General features: G+C 35.6%; 1 protein-coding gene across 9 annotated transcripts in view; it reads right to left on the bottom strand.

The window, feature by feature from the left end:
- The window catches only part of LOC128222544 (uncharacterized), a 144653-nt gene that overhangs the window by 61909 nt on the left and 62536 nt on the right, over positions 1-20208 (bottom strand). For 7 of the 9 annotated variants that reach the window (XM_052931597.1, XM_052931600.1, XM_052931596.1 and 4 more), the window contains one exon: positions 7740-7793. The exons of the other annotated variants lie outside the window; for them this stretch is intronic. The gene's annotated coding sequence lies outside the window, so the exon portion shown is untranslated. The remainder of the gene's footprint in view (positions 1-7739; positions 7794-20208) is intronic. 9 annotated transcript variants of the gene reach the window in all.

Raw genomic sequence — 20208 nt, 5'->3', positions numbered from 1 at the left:
TATTTTTGTGTGAGTCGGGACTATTACACTAAGGGTTTGAGTAGTTAGGGGCTGGGAGGTTCTACTTGTATAATATGTGTATTATTGTGTAAATGGGGAGTATTACACTAAGGGTGTGAGTAGGTAAGGGCGAGGAGTGTACCACGGGTATATTTGTGTATATTTTTGTGTGAGTCGGGACTATTACACTAAGGATTTGAGTAGTTAGGGGCTGGGATGTTCTACTTGTATAATGTGTGTATTATTGTGTAAATGGGGAGTATTACACTAAGGGTGTGAGTAGGTAAGGGCGAGGAGTGTACCACGGGTATATTTGTGTATATTTTTGTGTGAGTCGGGACTATTACACTAAGGGTTTGAGTAGTTAGGGGCTGGGATGTACTACTTGTATAATGTGTGTATTGTTGTGTAAATGGGGAGTATTACACTAAGGGTGTGAGTAGGTAAGGGCGAGGAGTGTACCACGGGTATATTTGTGTATATTTTTGTGTGAGTCGGGACTATTACACTAAGGGTTTGAGTAGTTAGGGGCGGGGGATGTACTACTTGTATAATGTGTGTATTGTTGTGTAAATGGGGAGTATTACACTATGGGTGTGGGTAGTTAAGGGCGAGTAGTCTACCACGTGTATGGTGTGTGTATATTGTTGTGTGAGTGGGGAGTATTACACTTAGGGTGTGAGTAGGTAAGGGCGAGGAGTGTACCACGTGTATGGTGTGTGTGTATTGTTGTGTAGGTGGTGAGTATTACACTAAGGGTGTGAGTAGTTAAGGGCGAGGAGTGTACCACGTGTATGGTGTGTGTGTATTGTTGTGTGAGTGGGGAGTATTACACTAAGGGTGTGAGTAGTTAAGGGCGAGGAGTGTACCACGTGTATGGTGTGTGTATATTGTTGTGTGAGTGGGGAGTATTACACTAAGGGTGTGAGTAGTTAAGGGCGAAGAATGTACCACGTGTATGGTGTGTGTATTGTTGTGTGAGTGGGGAGTATTACACTAAGGGTGTGAGTATTTAAGGGCGAATAGTGTACCACGTGTATGGTGTGGGTACATTGTTGTGTGAGTGGGGAGTATTACACTAAGGATGTGAATAGTTAAGGGCGAATAGTGTACCTCCGTCGGCTTTTTACCGCATGTCTGACCTTATTAAGGCCTAATATCGATTTAAACTAAATTGAACTTGAACGAACTTCCCTATGTTATATGTGGAAGCATGTCATTTTTTATGAAAATGTTGAATTTCAAAATACTAGTGTCTCAAACTAAATGCAGACAACTCAAAAATCCAAACAATGAGTTAAGGATCCCAACAAATGCTTTGAAACCAAATCAATCACTCATCTCAATACAACAGAAACTCTTTCATCGCTGCACTTTTGAACAAGGATAATAATGACATACGAAGTGAGTGAGTGATAACAAGGGCTCATAATTAAAAGGTTTTGATGCAGACTTCGTTTCGCATAATGAAAATATTCAGATGCCTAAATATAAGTCGGAACAAATAACCAGGGTACAAGCTGCTTTCTGCTGAGCCCATATTACACCAATTATGACATACCGCCAATGATACATTTATTGTGCGTTTCCCGAAATATGAAGGCAAAGATAATTTATAATGGTTTAAAATGGGCCCTGATATTTGTTTTTCGACTCGTATGCTGGAATATCGTTGCTATACAAACAAACAAGATCACTGAACAATTAAAAGATAACAATTTAAAATGATTGACTTTCATCGATATTGATATGATTTTTTTTAATATTTATATTAAAAACCGGAATTTTCGCAGAGAAATATTGCATTTATTTCAATTATACCAGATTATAAAAGCAACATTCCATGAGTTGAAGCGTTCTACTCTGTCGATGTCTAATTCGATTCCTTTTAAAAAATACAAGGCCAAACTTAAGATGATTGAACATTTGTTATTATAAAAAGAATCGGACAATTTATATCTACATTTCAGATATCAAGCATGCATACCGTCAAGTTTAAATTTATACAGCTTAAACTTACGCAATATTTGTCCTTCATTTTTTTCTAAAATTGACAGATAATTATGATAATCCAAACATAAATGAACGTGGCACTTCTCTTACATTTAAATTGCCAGCAGGCTTCAAGTATATGAAGTTAAACCATACTTTAAATGTAATCATGAAAAAGCCTGAATAAAAAACCTTCATAAAAAGTCAATATTAAGGATCAGATTAAATAATCATCAGCTGTATAGTACGAATCTTCATATCGATATATCTTTGCTGAAATACTACCACTTGTCTTCCTTAAACGTGGTTATCATATTATCGATTACCTTATATGATATACCAGGGGCGCATCCAGAATTTGGCGTTAGAGGGGGTGTAACATAGGAGCATAGGCTTTTGTTTGACAAACACACCTCCTTACGAAACAAAATTAATTTGGTATTTAGTACTGGCAGGACGGGAGAGGGTACTACCCCTTATTACATTTGAGCAATTTCAAGATAAAAAGGTTTCGTCATGGGCATATTTCATTACTTTTCTCTCCTATATTTAATATATATCCCCCAGCACCTCTCAACCCGCCTTTGTTCACTGATTTATGCAGTGTGTAACGGTCCGCTGTAGGCGGCGGATTAGTGTAATGATTCGCTGTAGGTGGCAGATGTGCGTTCATAGTATAACATTCCAGAAGGAAGTACATTCATAGTACGTATGTTAACTTGGTTGGTAATATGCAAAATTAGCAAAGCCTGGGTTGTGTATCGATTGAGGATTAACTGTATATAAAGATCAGCGGACCCCATCAGGGTCGAGCATGCTTTTCTCTGAAGGGATTAATTGGTGTTTGTTGGTCTCGCACGTTACAAGTGTATGACATGGGTTTTATAATGTCATTCACTTTTACTCAAATACTACCGCATGGTGTATATTAACATGTATAAGTCCCGCCATAATTTACTTTTGTTTAAACTCGATATCTAGATTTCTATTCAAAATGGAACATTTAATATATCTTAAAATTATTTTGCATCGAAACCTATAAAATTTTAGAATTACAAAAAAAAATATTGATTTATTTTTAAAAACAAACATCAAAGAGAAGAAATTAAAAGGAACACTGAATATACAATATGTTTTTATAGGGATGCCTACAAAAATACACCAACCCTTCACAACAAGATATTAGAGAGTAGAATCAGTGATTTCATTATGTCCTTGCCGAATCAAATGAACGAAACATCTAAAGATTGTGTCATCTAATACTTAGTAATTATTTCATTGTACGAACTAATCCATTTATACCAGGATTTATCTCAATAAGAAATATCGATCAAGGGTGGTAAAGCATTAAAGATTAAGCCAAAGTTTTCATTCTTTGTTTTTTTCTTGTTCGTTATGTATAAGATTTCTTTACTGTGAACAGAACATTTTCAAAGATCTGTGCATGAATATTAATATCGTTGAATAAATGTATACCTTATATACACAATCTCCGTGTCACAAGTACTGTACGACGAGTTTATTTAAGGAATGAATTGCGGGGTTGATGCCATTATCGGGGTTTGAACGCAATTGTGCTGGTCAATGTGAGTGGTGTCCGAGAAAATGAAGTTATGGTGTGAATATTTGGTCTGAAATGTATCTAAAACAATTGCTGTTTATGTTTTTCGCATTTATTGATGAAAACAATATGTTCTTTTGATCATGAAAACCCATGCTTTTAAAACCGGAGTAATATTTTACCTTGTATGTTGTACATACATGCACCTTTTTGCGGTATTATACAATTGATTTCATTTCAGTTCAGTCATGCTAAGGGAATTTCGGAAATAAGCGTAGTATCCAGCAACGATAACGGTGTCACTGTAAAGGTTCAATTGACGTGGTTATGGGTATCGTCGGTGCAAAAACTTCTAGTTCCTGCGATACAATCTGACAGTATCTTAACAGTTAAGTATTTCTATGTTGGTTAGATATCTGGGTCTTGACATTTTGTTTCAGGATTCTATAAAAAAAAGTTAAGCTTTACGTATATATATATTTATACACTCCAGTTATGGACCTTGCAATGCATTTTCGTATTTCTCACGCAACATGTTGATATTTAATATGAAGAAGGATAGAGTTTCTTTTCCATTGATTATGTTTTGCATAGCTTCTATGGTGACACCACCAGCAGCGACCAAAACCGTCGAGCTTAAAATTCAAGCCCAAACACAGAAGTAGCATATTGCAATACCGATCATTTTTCCTCACTAATTGAATATCAAGATATTATGCCAATTACAGTTTAGAAATATATACACATTAAGACGGGGGTTTACGAGATATCGACCGTGTTAAATTGTTCCGTAGTGTTTACTAAAATCTAAAATAATAAGAAACGTGCAAGCATACTTTACTCACTGAAAAAGACAACTCACCGTTCTTATTCTTACAAAATGCACACATAATAACTTCTCTCCATAGCTTGGTTTAACCTTTAGTATGTCAATATAACATTACAATTTCAAGGTTTACGCCTTTTGAATAAAATCGAATGATATGGAGTAGAAATAATATCGTAAAATGTTAGATATGCAATGGTAATAATACGGTATCTCAATTGAAATGCGTTAATTGTTTGACCTCTTTCAAAGCATGAACTTGCACGTTCTTCTGATACAGTTAGCGCATGCTTTTTGTTATATGACGGAGGGGAGACAACGAGTTGTTGGACACGACAGTAAAAATGAGAGATAACTGCATATTTGCTGGACAATGCAGTAGGAGGAACTAATTGTATTTTGTTGCACAAAGCAGGAGTGATGGATTACTGCAAGCTGGTACACAAACAGAAAGAGAAAATCATGGTATTTTGTTTTGCAAGGCTTGCGTAGGACTTATCTGTTTGTTGTTACACAAAGCAGAAGGGAGGAATAACCGCATTTTGTTAAACTAGGCTGGACTGGACGCTATAACAGGATACTGATCAATACATGAATAAATACATTATGTCGCACGCACCTCGGATACATCCCACTTTAACACGTACAGTCCCCTTTCTTTTCTATGTATCACACCCCAATGCACATCACCGACCACTCACTTAGGGCTGCATATTTTAACCCGCATAAGAGTACTCACTATAGCTAGGCCAATGCAACGAACTAATGTCAATGAAGTCATTGACACACTGTTTTACTTGTTTTTGGTTAATTACAATCCCTATGCCAAACCCAAACCGGGATATTTCTTGCTTGGAATTAAAAAAAAATACGCAGACAAAAAGGCCACGATTGTCGGCCTTAGAATGATCTTCAGACGCAGTGGTTTTTTTAAAAACGTTTTATGTTTTGTTTGCTTGTATTTTTGTTTGCTATTTTTGTTGTTGTTTTGTTCGGTTGGGGATCGTGGGAGAAACGGCTATTTACCATTAAGACGTTTAGGGATGGACACATACGGGTATATTCTATATAGCGGTTTTTAGGTAAACAAATACGGGTATTTATTATTTAGACCTTTTGGTCTGAATAAATACCAGTATTTATTTTACAAAATTTTGATATTAGAACATGCGGTATTTATTATTAAGACGTTTTGTCGGCCTGAATGAATGAAAAAAAAGAATAATAAAACAATGTCCATGGGGAGTTGTTACCAGTGATCAGAGTGACACCTTCAACAACAACTCAACATTGCCAAGAAGGAACTGTGGTCAGACAAGCAAATAACATATTGGTAACAACAATGAATTTATTAAAAATGTTTTGTGAGAAATCGTGTAGAAGAAATCCTGCAACTGAAAGAGAACCGGAAGTGGAGGTATTGTCCTACAGAAGAAAATCCAGGGGACTTATTATTTGGAGAATTAAATTCATCTAGGGATAGCTCAAGTTAGCTTTTGTTTGTTGTTTTTTTCCACCAGTGCAAGAACCGACTCTAATGCGATGGGTTTATAGCTTGTCATTGATCGTTCCAAGGCGATAATCCTAGCCATAGGTAAGTTTGTTTTGATGGGTGTGTCTATTTGTGTTGTTTGTATTTGTGTTTGTGGAGCTTTTTTGGTGTTTGTAGTGTTCATTTTTGTGTATATGGTGTTAATATGTTTGCTTGTCTAGTCCCATGATGTTTGGGAACTTGCCTTGAGACTATAAGCAGGGTTAAAGATTCAATTACTAGGCTTTTCCCTGTTGTCATTAACTAGTATAAATCATTTGCATGAATAAAAATGCAGTCGAAACTGAAAGCTATGACACAAACATGTTAATTTATATATACTCATTGGATTAAAGCATTTATGCATTTCAAATAAAGTAAAACTTGAACTTAACCATTAGTTAGTAATGATATGCAACCAGCATTGAAATATGGCTGGGAGAGCATTAATTGTTCGCGGGGCATAAAAAATATCAAATGGATTACATGGAGAGAGCCAATAAGTTTAACATTGCTTATTTTGGGGCATAAATTAAAGATTTTAAATGGAGAATTAACTAATTAATTGAGAAGTAATAATAATTAGGTCCAAGCATATTCTTTGCATAAAAGCACATTGTTTATAGTGCTTGATTCATAACGTACAAAAACAGTCATTATGCCCCTTAATCGCTAATTAACTATGATTATTGGCAATGCGGTAATGGTTAAGGTCATCAAAGCACAACATTGAGTATTTAAATCTGTGCACATGGTCCGAGCTTCGTACGTGTAGCTTCAAAAATAAGAAGGTAGATCAAAATCTCACAGAAAAGATCATCCAAGAAAAAAACATTGAAATGTATTTGCAAAACTGCTCGCAATGTCTCAATATCAAAATGTCAAAAGATAACAGTCTTTGTCATCCTAGCACAACATTGATATGTGTGTTCTAAATTGGATACATGGTCTATTGCATTGCTAATGCTTCAGAAACAAGTACATCAACAATATTGGAACCAGCTTTGACCCTGGGGACATTATTTAAACAAAATTGGTAGAGGGCAATCGTATGATGCCACATAACAAATATCAAAATCTTGGCCACTTCGTTAAGGAAAAGAAGATTTTCCTATGTAAGTCTACGAAACTGATGAACTCCAGGGCGTTGCCAGTTTTTTCCCAAGGGATAATCTTTTCACAAACTTGGTGAATGACAACTGTTTAATGCTACATACAAAATATCAAAAGTGTTGGCCTAGCGGTTTCGATAAGAATATTTTCAAATATTTCTTACATAAGCTGAACGAAAAATTTTGACCCTCGGGGCGGGCCGAATTGTGACCCCAGGGGCACAATCGGAACGGACAGAATGCTACATACAAATATCAAGGGTGTGGGCCCAGGAAAATATTTTGAATAGTGGAAGAATACCACTAGGCAATGTAACACAATATATGAGCTCTCGCACTGAAGGATTTTGTCATGAAGATTTTTCTTTTCGGTTACATGGAAAACAAAGTTCTGCGTGGAGTTCATTAATTTGTATAATTTTCAAAAAGATCACCATCCAAGGAACTTTGATATTATTTGTTGACGCACAACGGACTGACGGACGACGGACGCCGGGTGTTGTGTGAAAGGAAAAGCACAGTATGACCACTACTAGCTACGTGCTCAGATGAGCTAAACCTTAATAGCAAACCTGTTAATGTTCTAAATCTAAGAAAGGTTATAAAAGTGTCAGTTATGGGCATTTTCAAACGAGTATTATGTCGTACGATAATTATCTCATCAAAATGTACTCTTAACATGTTTTTAACAAAATAATTTGAATGACGATTACTTACCTAATTCCATTTTCAATTCTTATTACTCTTATTCAATGGCTTGCTTTCATCCAACTGAAAAATAGATTAATGACACTTAATATACTGGTCCAAAATCCATAAATGTCTGTAAGAAAATACATTATTGACTCAAGTTTGATCGATATAAAAGTCTTTTGTATATGATAATTATGAGTTTTAAAAGACCAAACCAACCAACTTCAAATATATAATTGCATTCTCGAGGCGATCAATGCTACCCAATATATTGTAGAAAAAATACCTGTTTTGTAACCTCGTACTTTTTTAGGATAAAAGACAAAAATACAACAGTTGAGATTTGTATTTATTATCTAAATTTGATAAATCATCTGCTAATAGTCTGTTTCAATCAACATCCAGGCCTAAAGTTAAAACAAGCTGATACATTTTAAACCTAAGACATCATTTTTGTGTTTTTGAAATTTGTAATTCAAGTTTCCGGCTTCTAAAAGTATAGCAAAAACAGTAGGAGAAAAGAAAGTTCATGTAGTGGAATGTGTTGATATGGCATTTATTTTATTCGTTGAGTTTATACGTCACTAACAGGTTATACAAATAATTAAGAAGAATCATGTTGATGGTTTGATTTTCAGTAATTTGATAGTCGAGGGTAAACGGAGTAAATTATAAAGGCTTATATCATTGAGACAATTTTGAGGTTATTGCAAAACAGGTGTAATCCCCAAGAAGATTCGGGATTCAGAACGACTCGTCTTTCAGTGACATTGAAAAACGGTAAACAAATAATTTACTGGTAAGGCTATTTTGATGCGTGAGTTATTTGTTTAAGGTTTTTGTAGTTGTGTATAAAATGTTTATACGTTCGTGTCTCTAATTCATTGTCGTTAATGCCCTTGTCTTGTGTCTCTGAACAAAGTAAAGTTTTAACTGTGCTCGTCTCTGTAATTTCCATAGTATGTGTTTGCAAGTAAAGACCGCATGGTACACAGCATAGTAAGAAATCATTTACATCTGTATGGCAGTAATCTCGATAATGGGATAACATAGTTACGAAGGAAAGGCGTTTAGTATCGAAAAGTTTTCGGATGTTAAATATTTTAATATGGTGATGTATTTGTTGCGGGATGCTGCCTTTAAGGCAAACATGATGAAGTAGATGACTAGGAAAGGAAAAGTCCTCTGCATTATCCCTGCTTTGTTGCGCCTGAGAATGAATACATTAATCGAGAGGATGTCCGCTATCCTCGGTACAGATGCTGAATGACGCCGATTCAGTAAGTGTCACTTGTGAACAATTTGTGATTTGGTCATAAAAAGAGATTTATTTGTTTTCATTTCAGTTACGTGCCAACCAATGTTCTGCATGGAATTCATTTATTTGTATAATTTTAAAAAAGAGTTTGATCTAAATCGGCCAGATGGTTTTGGTGGTGATGACGTTAGTTGTTGACGATAGGAAAAGCTTGAACACTAATACCTACTTGCTCAGGTTAGCTAAGAACCTTAATAACCTGGTTTCTAAACAAGATGCTTTATTTCATTTTTATATTGTTATTTATGTGTATGGTTTTATAGACAACCATAAACTTTTCAAAATCCACAATAAGGATTATTTCTGACTTCAAAATAATATTTTAATGATATAAGATACATCATTTAAGTATGGTGGCATATTTTAACTTAATAAGTAACGCGAATCTCATTACATTAACCAGGTGGTATGTAACTTATATAGTGGAATTCGCAAACCATAACTAGATAACATGTTAGCGCCTGCATCTGGAATGCATTTATAGTTAAGTGGTAACATGAATCTTATTACGCTAAACATGTAAGTAACTTATAAAGGGGAATTCACAAACCATAACTAGATAGGCAGTTACTGCTAGAACCCCAAAGTTCATTTATATCGAAATGGTAACACCAATCTAATCAAGTAAACCAGTTAGTATTTTACTTATTAAGTGGACTTCACAAACCATAACTGGATAACCTGTTCATGTTGTACATCTAAAAAAGTAAAAGGCGGCACTTCTGGGCACTTTCAAGGCTATTTTTAGTCTTATGATAATCATCTTACCAAACATTTAACACGAATATGAACTCGATAGCTAGATAATTATCGCGAAAATATAGTGGTTAACTCGAAACAATTCGCGAACGTTAACAGACTATCTTAAGGCAGGTATATGCTACGACACATAAGGATGCTGTGTTTAGCCAAGTATCTAAGCAATATGACTTGAAGTTCAAAAATAAAAAAGCTTGTATCAATCTAAATTTACTGCATGTGAAAGAAACCTACAATGAGACATGATAACGTTAAAAATAAGCGCCCTGCACTTTCTTATCCCAAATAAATGTTCCTTTTACTAACAGCAGAGACTAATACATGCACAAAAACATAAAATAGATAAATTATAAATAACATACATACCTTAATCACAAAAAGATAGCTTAAATCACATATTTGAGATATATATTTCCATTAATATGAACTTAAACTTCAAATAACATAAGTCTTACTTTTTGTAACGAATACTGTGCTTCAGCGTGCCACAGCAGTGTTTACCTGGTATCCAAGGTGTAAATAATAGAATTGCGAACAGAGCGTGTAAAGGAAGTGTCAAGTTTCGCTCACATTCAAGATTGTGGTGAAAATAAAAGAGTGCCTCTTTGATATAAAATGTTAAAAGTCAAAATATAGATTGTTTGTATAATTTTAATGATTTAAACAGTATTCTTGACAACAGCAATTATCCCTCTTTGTTGAAATGTAGTCACTTATTATCGGACGGTGGAACTATCATATGAAATCACATATACTGATCGTTTTCCTACGTGCATAAAACTGTACTGTGTCTGGGGGATGTTCTTCCCTCTCCCTTTAAAACACAAGTGTTACCTACTGCATACACACAGTGTTTAAATATAATGAATATCGAAATGTGGTTTTGCAAAACACTCTACCAAAGTTAAACTTTGCGTGTTTTTTAATTGAATACTCTAGACTCAAGCGGTACTTGTATGTAGTTCGCGTTGCGCTGAACCTCAAGGCTGGCATTGTTTGTTACCTATACATGCCTTTAACAGTATTTGTATTCGTAGAAAAAAATGTTTCTAAAAGGGTGTGATGAAACCGACATGTATACAATTTGTATAGAAAGAGATCGTTATTTTGATTTTTAAGAAAATAAATACCAACCTTTAATATTCTGACTTTCCTCGACTTGAAAATAGTTTCCCAAATCCCCCAACCCCACTGAAAGACATGTTTATGTCATATTATTCCACAGAAAAATGTTTTATTTTTATGATAGCCGTGTTGAATTGATGAAGTCTTAAACCAATAAATTTAACGATTAAGATGTTCTTCATCATAGTTGTTTTGGTGAAACGGCTAGCTGATTCCTATCCTTATTGAGGAACAGGTTCAGGGCGAGGAGTGTACTAGTAGTTATTATTAGGTAAGGGCGAGCAGAGCCTACGCCACGTTGATGTCCAGTGTATGTTTGCTCGAACGGGAAGAATGGCGTGTTTTGTTGTGAATAAGTATTCCACGTAAAAGGTTTGTTTATGTATGTGGTAGCGGTGAGTATACTACATTGAGCCTTTATGTATGTATTGGTAAGCTGAGGTTTGCAAATTTATAAGTGTAGTTAAATTTTGGCGCACTTTGAGTATGCCACGTCAATAGGGTTTGTATAAGCGAGCGGGGAGTATTCCACGTTGTGTGTGTGTGTGTTTGTGCGATCGGGTAATTTACCACGTAATTGGTGCGATTATTTATAGGCAATCGGTGAATGAGTATTCCAAATTGAGTTTTTTTTTATGTTTGCAACAACCGTGAAAATACTAAGATGAGGTGTGTGTATGTACATAAGTGAGCGGAATATGCCATGTTTAGACGAGGTTATAAATGGGTAAGCGGTAATGAGTGAATACGTGTTCTACGTTGTGTATGTGTGTGTTTGTTAGTTTTGACAGACATACGTAATTGAGTTTGTGTTTCAGTTATTTGTGTAGATGGCCTTAACGAGCAGTTTTTTCTTAGCTAGCAAAACAGCAAAAATAATAAATAAATATTGTAGCTTACCATTACATGCGGATTGTGAAGTATTTATTATGGTATAGAACATTTTTAATGGATCACACATGTCAGCGTCAGCTGTATATGGCTTAAATCATATTAATACAAGTGCTTGTCATTCTTCAGTTGAATGTAAATTTGTTTTGGGTCTCGAAATACTGCTGGTTTATGTTTCATTCGCAAACAGAAGTCAAAGGGATAATATCATCAGCAAAGATATATGTTGTTTCCATTGCTATCAGCTTAATGCAAAGAAATATGTGAAAACAGTTTTGCTAAAAGGCCACATTGGAACAAATAATCACGTAGCTATATTTTTATTTCAAATGTGACCACATACATATAACCATCAATCAATGTCCAAGTATTCATTATATATTATTAACTTGTATGCGAGAGCAGCACTTTAGTAACTGAACGACAGTTATGTTTTTTTTTGAAAGAACAATCTGTACATTTGAAATGCAATTATTCACATATGTTCTTGTCAAAATAGATTGATACATTTATGATCTATTAAATTTCTTTTTGCCATCTATTCAAGCTTTGATTATTAAAAAAAAATGTTGTTGTTTTCAAGTTCTGTGTGAAACTATCAATATTTATCATTTTCAAATAGTAAAAAGACCTTTTCACTTTATATCACAGAAATATAAACTTGTAACAGAAATGTTTATTTGAGTTTTAAACATGACGAACATATTTTGCAATTACAACTGTATATAATGACAATTACTTCAGGCATGGCACTACCATCGATCCGTTTGCTAGATACGCAAATATATAAAATGTCTATGTCGGCTTTTTACCACATGTCTGAACTTATTAAGGTAGATTTAAACTGAATTGAACTTAAAATAACTACCGACATTGTTATCTAAGGTCATATTATATTTATTTTTAAAATCTAATATATTCAAAAGACCAGTTTCTCAATTTAAATGCGCAGTACTCACTATCAGTCATTCACTTATTAGCTACCCAAGGTCTCATCAAGAACTTGCCTAAGGTAGTTGCGTTATGATATTGCCTTATATCTCACTGTCAGTCATTCATTCATTAGATATACAGGGTCTCATCACGAAAAAGCCTAGGGTAGTTTTGTTATGATATTGCCTTATTACTCAGTGTCAGTCATTCACTCATAAACTATCCAGGGTCTCACCACGAACTAGCCTAAGGTAGTTTTGTTATGATATTGCCTTATATATCACTGTCAGTCATTCATTCATTAGCTATCCAGGGTCCCATGACGAGCTAGCCTAAGGTAGCTTTGTTATGATATTGCCTTATAACTCAGTGTCAGTCATTCACTCATGAGCTATCCAGGGTCTTATGACGAGCTAGCCTAAGGTAGCTTTGATATGATATTGCCTTGTATCTCACTGTCAGTCATTCACTCATTAGATGTCCAGGGTCTCATCACGAAAATGCCTAGGGTAGCTTTGTTATGATATTGCCTTATAACTCAGTCTCAGTCATTCACTCATCAGCTATCCAGGGTCTCATGACGAGCTAGCCTAAGATAGCTTTGTAATGATATTGCCTTATACCTCACTGTCAGTCATTCACTCATTAGCTATCCAGGGTCTCATAACGAGCTAGCCTAAGGTAGCTTTGTTATGATATTCCCTTATAACTCAGTGTCAGTCATTCACTCATAAACTATCCATGGTCTCATGACAAGCTAGCCTAAGGTATCTTTGTTATGATATTGCCTTATATATCAGTGTTAGTCATTCACTCATCAGCTATCCAGGGTCTCATGACAAGCTAGCCTAAGGTAGCTTTGTTATGATACTGCCTTGTATCTCACTGTCAGTCATTCACTCTTTAGATGTCCAGGGTCTCATCACGAAAAAGCCTAGGGTATTTTTGTTATGATATTGCCTTATAACTCAGTGTCAGTCATTCACTCATAAACTATCCAGGGTCTCATGACGAGCTAGCCTAAGGTAGCTTTGTTATGATATTGCCTTGTATCTCACTGTCAGTCATTCACTCATTAGATGTCCAGGGTCTCATCACGAAAATGCCTAGGGTAGCTTTGTTATGATATTGCCTTATAACTCAGTGTCAGTCATTCACTCATGAGCTATCCAGGGTCTTATGACGAGCTAGCCTAAGGTAGCTTTGTTATGATATTGCCTTATATCTCACTGTCAGTCATTCACTCTTTAGATGTCCAGAGTCTCATCACGAAAATGCCTAGGGTAGTTTTGTTATGATATTGCATTATAACTCATTGTCAGTCATTCACTCATAAACTATCCAGGGTCTCATGACGAGCTAGCCTAAGGTTGCTTTGTTATGATATTGCCTTATATCTCACTGTCAGTCATTCACTCATTAGATGTCCAGGGTCTCATCACGAAAAAGCCTAGGGTAGTTTTGTTATAATATTGCCTTATAACTCAGTGTCAGTCATTCACTCAAAAACTATCTAGGGTCTCATGACAAGCTAGCCTAAGGTAGTTGCGTTATGATATTGCCTTATATCTCACTGTCAGTCATTCACTCATATGATGTCCAGGGTCTCATCACGAAAAAGCCTAGGGTAGTTTTGTTATGATATTGCCTTATAACTCAGTGTCAGTCATTCACTCATAAGCTATCCAGGGTCTCTTGACGAGCTAGCCTAAGGTAGTTTTGTTATGATGTTGCTTTATATCTCAGTGTTAGTCATTCACTCATTAGCTATCCTGGGTCTCTTGACGAGCTAGCCTAATGTAGTTTTGTTATGGTGTTGCTTTATATCTCAGTGTTAGTCATTAACTCACTAGCTATCCAGCGTCACACCACAACCTAGCCTAAGGTAGCATTATAATGATATGGCCTTATATCTCACTTTCAGTATTAAGTGTTATTTATTGTGCAACGATTGTGAAACAAGTTATTACAACATTATTTTAATCACTCTTGTTGGCACGATTTTCACGCGAGAGTGTTGGTGACAACATACCAAACCCACATGCGCCCAGGCTGGGACTTGAACCCGGGTCGTCTAGGTAAGGAGCAAGTGCGCTCACCGCTGCGCTATCCGGACAACCTTTCAATCTTCATAACAAAACTACCTCTTTGCAGTTGTTTACACATTAGCAATTCAGTGTCTCACCACAACCGGCCTACGGTAATTTTGTATTGGTATGGCCTTACATCTCTCTCATAGGCTATCGATTGCCACACCACAAATAAGCCTCTATGTTTGTTTCGAAAACGATCCTATTCGTCTTTATTTTTGATATTTATTAGCAATGTTGATCTATATAACCAAATCACCTAGATGCTTCTAGCAGTACAAATACAGTACGTCATAATGAGGATGATAGCTAGCAGCGCTATAAAGAGTTAAAGTTTAAAGTTTACATTACGCTAAAAACTGACGGAATCGTTCCATACTGAAATAAATAATCAATACAACTTGTAGCAGAATGTAGTATTAATCATTTTTTAAACAAAATAAATTACTTCCATAATTCACTTAATCCGATGTTAGATTATTATTATTTTGGATTCCGCACACGCAATGTTAATGATCTTCAAGGTGTTTCCTTATATTTACCAAGCTTCAAAAGCATACACAAAGAAGAGATATCGTATTTCATCATTTACAAACGCTACCGTATGCGCCTCTTTAAATATACCCAAAGACGACAGTCGATAGAAGAATTTGTAAATTATTTGTCCACATAATAGGTCAACCTTTTATTTTTTTAATTGGATTTGAAATATTATTGGATCATGCAACTTGAAGTATAATGAAATGAATGGATTTTGTCTGGTTTTAATTCGTATTTGAAATCTTGACGGCTTACAATGACTTTGAGACAGTCGATCAAATTCAGAAAACAACACATCCAATATGTTTAATGCTATTCTTCAAAATTATATGGACATCCAACATTCGGCATAACTTATGTATGGTTAGACACGTTTGTACCCTCAGATTCCCCGTTGCTACAAACTTGCATCAAATTGTCAGTATTGACAAGGACCTGTAGCGACTAATCACATACTTTCATCAGATTGTCATTATTGCCAAAGACGTTCAGCGACATTTCAAAAACTTGCATCCGATGTGATGCTAGGGATTGTCGCATAATGGAAGGACAAAGGTTAAAGTAAGTAACACCATCTGAAGTATTACAGTTTCTTTAACACACCTTTAATATACAAGTGGGCAAATGCCAGGAATTACATGTTTATTACTATAGTAAAGTCTCTTTCACATGTCCTTATGACGCCTCATGTCTCTATCAAATGTGCAAACGCGGATGAAAGGACGGAACAATTAGACAGGCTTATAATTATAGGTGAGTCTCTTTCACAAGTCCTTATGACGTTCCATGTCTGTACCAAATGGGCAAACGACGGATGGACGGACAGAACAAATAGACAGGCTTATTAACACAGGTTAATTATGAAAGTAGAACCGCTTTCAGAATCACTAATGACACCTTATGTCTTAAGTATATGTACAAATGACGGATGGACGGAGGGAACAAATAGACAGACTACTTACTATAGGATAGTCTCTTTTAAAATTCATAGTGAATCCGCATGTCTTTGTACATGTGCAAACAACAAATAGACGAATTATAAACAGTGTGATTACTATAGGAGAGCCGCTTAAGTCCTTATGATGCCGCATAACTGTATACATGTGTCATTGACAGATAGTTGGAAAGAACGAATAGACAGGCCAATTACTGTGGATGTACCACTTTCACAAGTCATATTTACACCGCATGTATTTGTACATGTGCATTCGACGTATTAGACAGGGAAATTACAATAGGATAATTGTTATCACTAGTCATAAAGACGCCGCATATTTTATATGTGGAGTGTATCACTTGTATTGTGTGTGTATTGTTGTGTGAGTGGGGAGTATTACACTAAGGGTGTGAGTAGTTAAGGGCGAGGAGTGTACCACGTGTATGGTGTGTGTATATTGTTGTGTGAGTGGGGAGTATTACACTAAGGGTGTGAGTAGGTAAGGGCGAGGAGTGTACCACGTGTATGGTGTATGTATTGTTGTGTGAGTGGGGAGTATTGCACTAAGGGTGTGAGTAGTTATGGGCGAGGAGTGTACCACGTGTATGGTGTGTGCATTTTGTTGTGTGAGTGGGGAGTATTGCACTAAGGGTGTGAGTAGTTAAGGGCGAGGAGTGTACCACGTGTATGGTGTGTGTATATTGATGTGTGTGAGCCAGGAGTATTATACTAAGGGTGTGAGTAGTTAAGGGCGTGGAGTGTACCACTTGTATGGTGTGTTTATATTGATTTGTGTGAGTGGGGAGTATTATACTAAAGGTGTGAGAAGTTAAGGGCGTGGAGTGTACCACGTGTTTGGTGTGTACATTTTGTTGTGTGAGTGGGGAGTATTGCACTAAGGGTGTGAATGGTTAAGGGCGAGGAGTGTACCACGTGTATGGTGTGTGTATATTGTTGTGTGAGTTGGGATTATTACACTAAGGGCAAGGAGTGTACGACGTGTATAATGTGTGTATTGTTGTATAAATGGGGAGTATAACACTAAGCTGTGAGAAGTTTAGGGTGAGGAATGTACCACGTGTATGTTGTGTTATATACTGTTGTGTAAGTGAGGAGTATTACACTAAGGGTGTGAGTAGTTAAGGGCGAGCAGAGTGTGTAGTGTATTTGCTCGAACAGGAATAAAGGCACGTTGTATTTTGAATGAGTATTCCACGTAAAGGTTTTGTTTATATATGGTTATGCGGTGAGTATACCACTTTGAACATGTACGTATGTATTGGCAAGCTGAGGTTTGCAACTTTGTAAGTGTGGTTAAATTTTGGCACGCTTTGATAGCGGTGAGTGTGCCACGTTGTGGGTGTAAGTATGCATGTGCAATCGGGTAAATTGCCACCTAATTGGTGCGATTATTCATAGGAAATCGGTAAATGAGTATTCCACTCTGAGTATTTGTTTATGTTGGCAATAATGGGGAAATTAACACGATGAGGGTTCGTGTATGAAAATTCGGGAGCGTAATATACCCTTTTTTAAGACGCGTGTTAATATGAGTGAGCAGTAATGAGTGAATACGTATTCAAAGTTCGTGTGTGTGCGTGCGAGCGTGCGTTCGTGTGTGCGTGCGTGCGTGCGTGCGTGCGTGTGAGTGTGCGTGTTTGGGGTTATACGCATTGCTGCCAATGTTTTTGTATATGGAATATCGGATTACGGCGAATGTATGTGCCTCGCTGTGGTAATGCATAGACGAGTGTGTTTGAACAAGCTTTCAGTATTTCTTGGTCAGATTTGTACGTGAACTAATCGCATTCACAGACATTTCGTAAATGATGTATTGGGAATTTCACGGTCAAAATCATTTTTCACTAAAAGAAGGAATTTTTAAACCGACTTATCGCTTGATTTTTTTTAAATATCTCATTTTAATGTTGCAAGATTCCAATTGATATATTTATATCGGAGATTTAGTCTTTAGTCTGACATAGTCTGACTATGAACAAAAACATAATAAAACAATTAACCTTAATATGTCGTGAATTTCGCAATGTTTAGTATTTGCTAATCACGACTTATATATCCAATTATTTGATCTAAATTGATCTAAAACCATTACATGCAGATTGTGATTCATAAAGGTATTGAGCATATTTAAATTATTATTCCAATGGCAGTTGTATAGGGTTTAAATCAGATAACTTCAAATGCTTGTCATTATGCAGCCGATGTTAATTTGTATTGGGTTTCAATATAATACTGGTTCATCTTTCATTCGCAAACAAACGTCAGGCAGATGAGATTATCATCATTAATATATATTTAATAGTTGTTTTCATTGCCATTACATTATGCAAAGACGTATTTGAAAATAGCTTTGCTTAAATGTCACCGACCGTAATATTGTAAAATTAGCACTTTAGCAAATAAACGAGAGTGACGTTTTTTTTTTGAAAGAAGAATCTTGAAACTAGAATGCAATCATAAACAATTTTTTTCAGAAAATTAATTGATATGTTTATGTTTTAATGCACACACATTGTCATCTATTAAAGCTTTAAGTGTTTGAAGTGTTGTTTTTCTATATATTTGTTTTTGAGTTCTAAGGAAAGGTATATACATTTTATCTTCAAACAGTACATATATATTTTTTTCTTTATGTCATCGAAATTGATATTTGTTAGAAGAAGTGTTTATTTTTAGTTATAAACATGATGCATATGTTTTGCAATAATAATTTTATAAATTGACAATAACTCATGGCATAGCAATAACCACGATCCGTTGGTCTACGATACGACGGTCTAAATATAAATGATAGGCACTATACGTGTTATTATTGTCATTGAGAGGAGTAAAAATTATGCGAATACATAAAATGCCTCTGTCGGCTTTTTACCGCATGTCTGACCTTAGTAAGGCTTAATGTCGATTTAAACTAAATTGAACTTGAACGCACTTGCCAAAGTTAAGGAAGTTGAGGAAGCATACCATTTTCTATGAAAATGTTGAATTTTAAAAAACTAGTGTCTCAAAATAAATGCAGACAACTCAAAAATACAAACAATGAGTTAAGGATCCCAACAAATGCTTTGAAACCAAATCAATAACTCATCTCAATACAACAGAAACTCTGTCATCACTGCACTTTTGAACAAGGATAATAATGAAATACGAAGTGAATGAGTGATAACCAGGACTCATGATTAAAAGGTTTTGAGGCAGACTTCGTTTCGCATAATGAAAAAAATTAGATGCCTATATATATAGTTGGAACAAATAGCCAGGGTAATTACCTTAGGAAAGCTGCTTTCTGCTGAGCCCATAATACCCCAATTATGGCATACTGACAATGATACATTTATTGTGCTTTTCCCAAAATATCAAGGCATAGATAATTTATAATGGTTTTGCCTCATATCTCACTGTCAGTTATTCACTTATTAGCTATCAAGGGTCTCACAACGAACTACACTATGGTAGTTTTGTAAAAGTACGACCTTATATCTCACTGTCAGTTATTCACTTATTAGCTATCAAGGGTCTCACAACGAACTAAACTATGGTACTTAAGTTATAATACGACCTTATATCTCACTGTCAGTTATTCACTTATTAGCTATCAAGGGTCTCACAACGAACTAAACTATGGTACTTAAGTAATAGTACGACCTTATATCTCACTGTCAGTTATTCACTTATTAGCTATCAAGGGTCTCACAACGAACTAAACTATGGTACTTAAGTAACAGTACGACCTTATATCTCACTGTCAGTTATTCACTTATTAGCTGTCCAGGGTCTCATAACGAACTAAACTATGGTACTTAAGTAAAAGTACGACCTTATATCTCACTGTCAGTTATTCATTTATTAGCTATCAAGGGTCTCACAACGAACTAAACT

This window comes from Mya arenaria, chromosome 16 (assembly GCF_026914265.1).
Source record: "Mya arenaria isolate MELC-2E11 chromosome 16, ASM2691426v1".
NCBI classification, from domain to species: Eukaryota; Metazoa; Mollusca; class Bivalvia; order Myida; family Myidae; genus Mya; species Mya arenaria.
The sequence above is the reverse complement of the archived record's forward strand: the minus strand, read 5'-3'. Positions and strand labels throughout refer to the sequence as shown.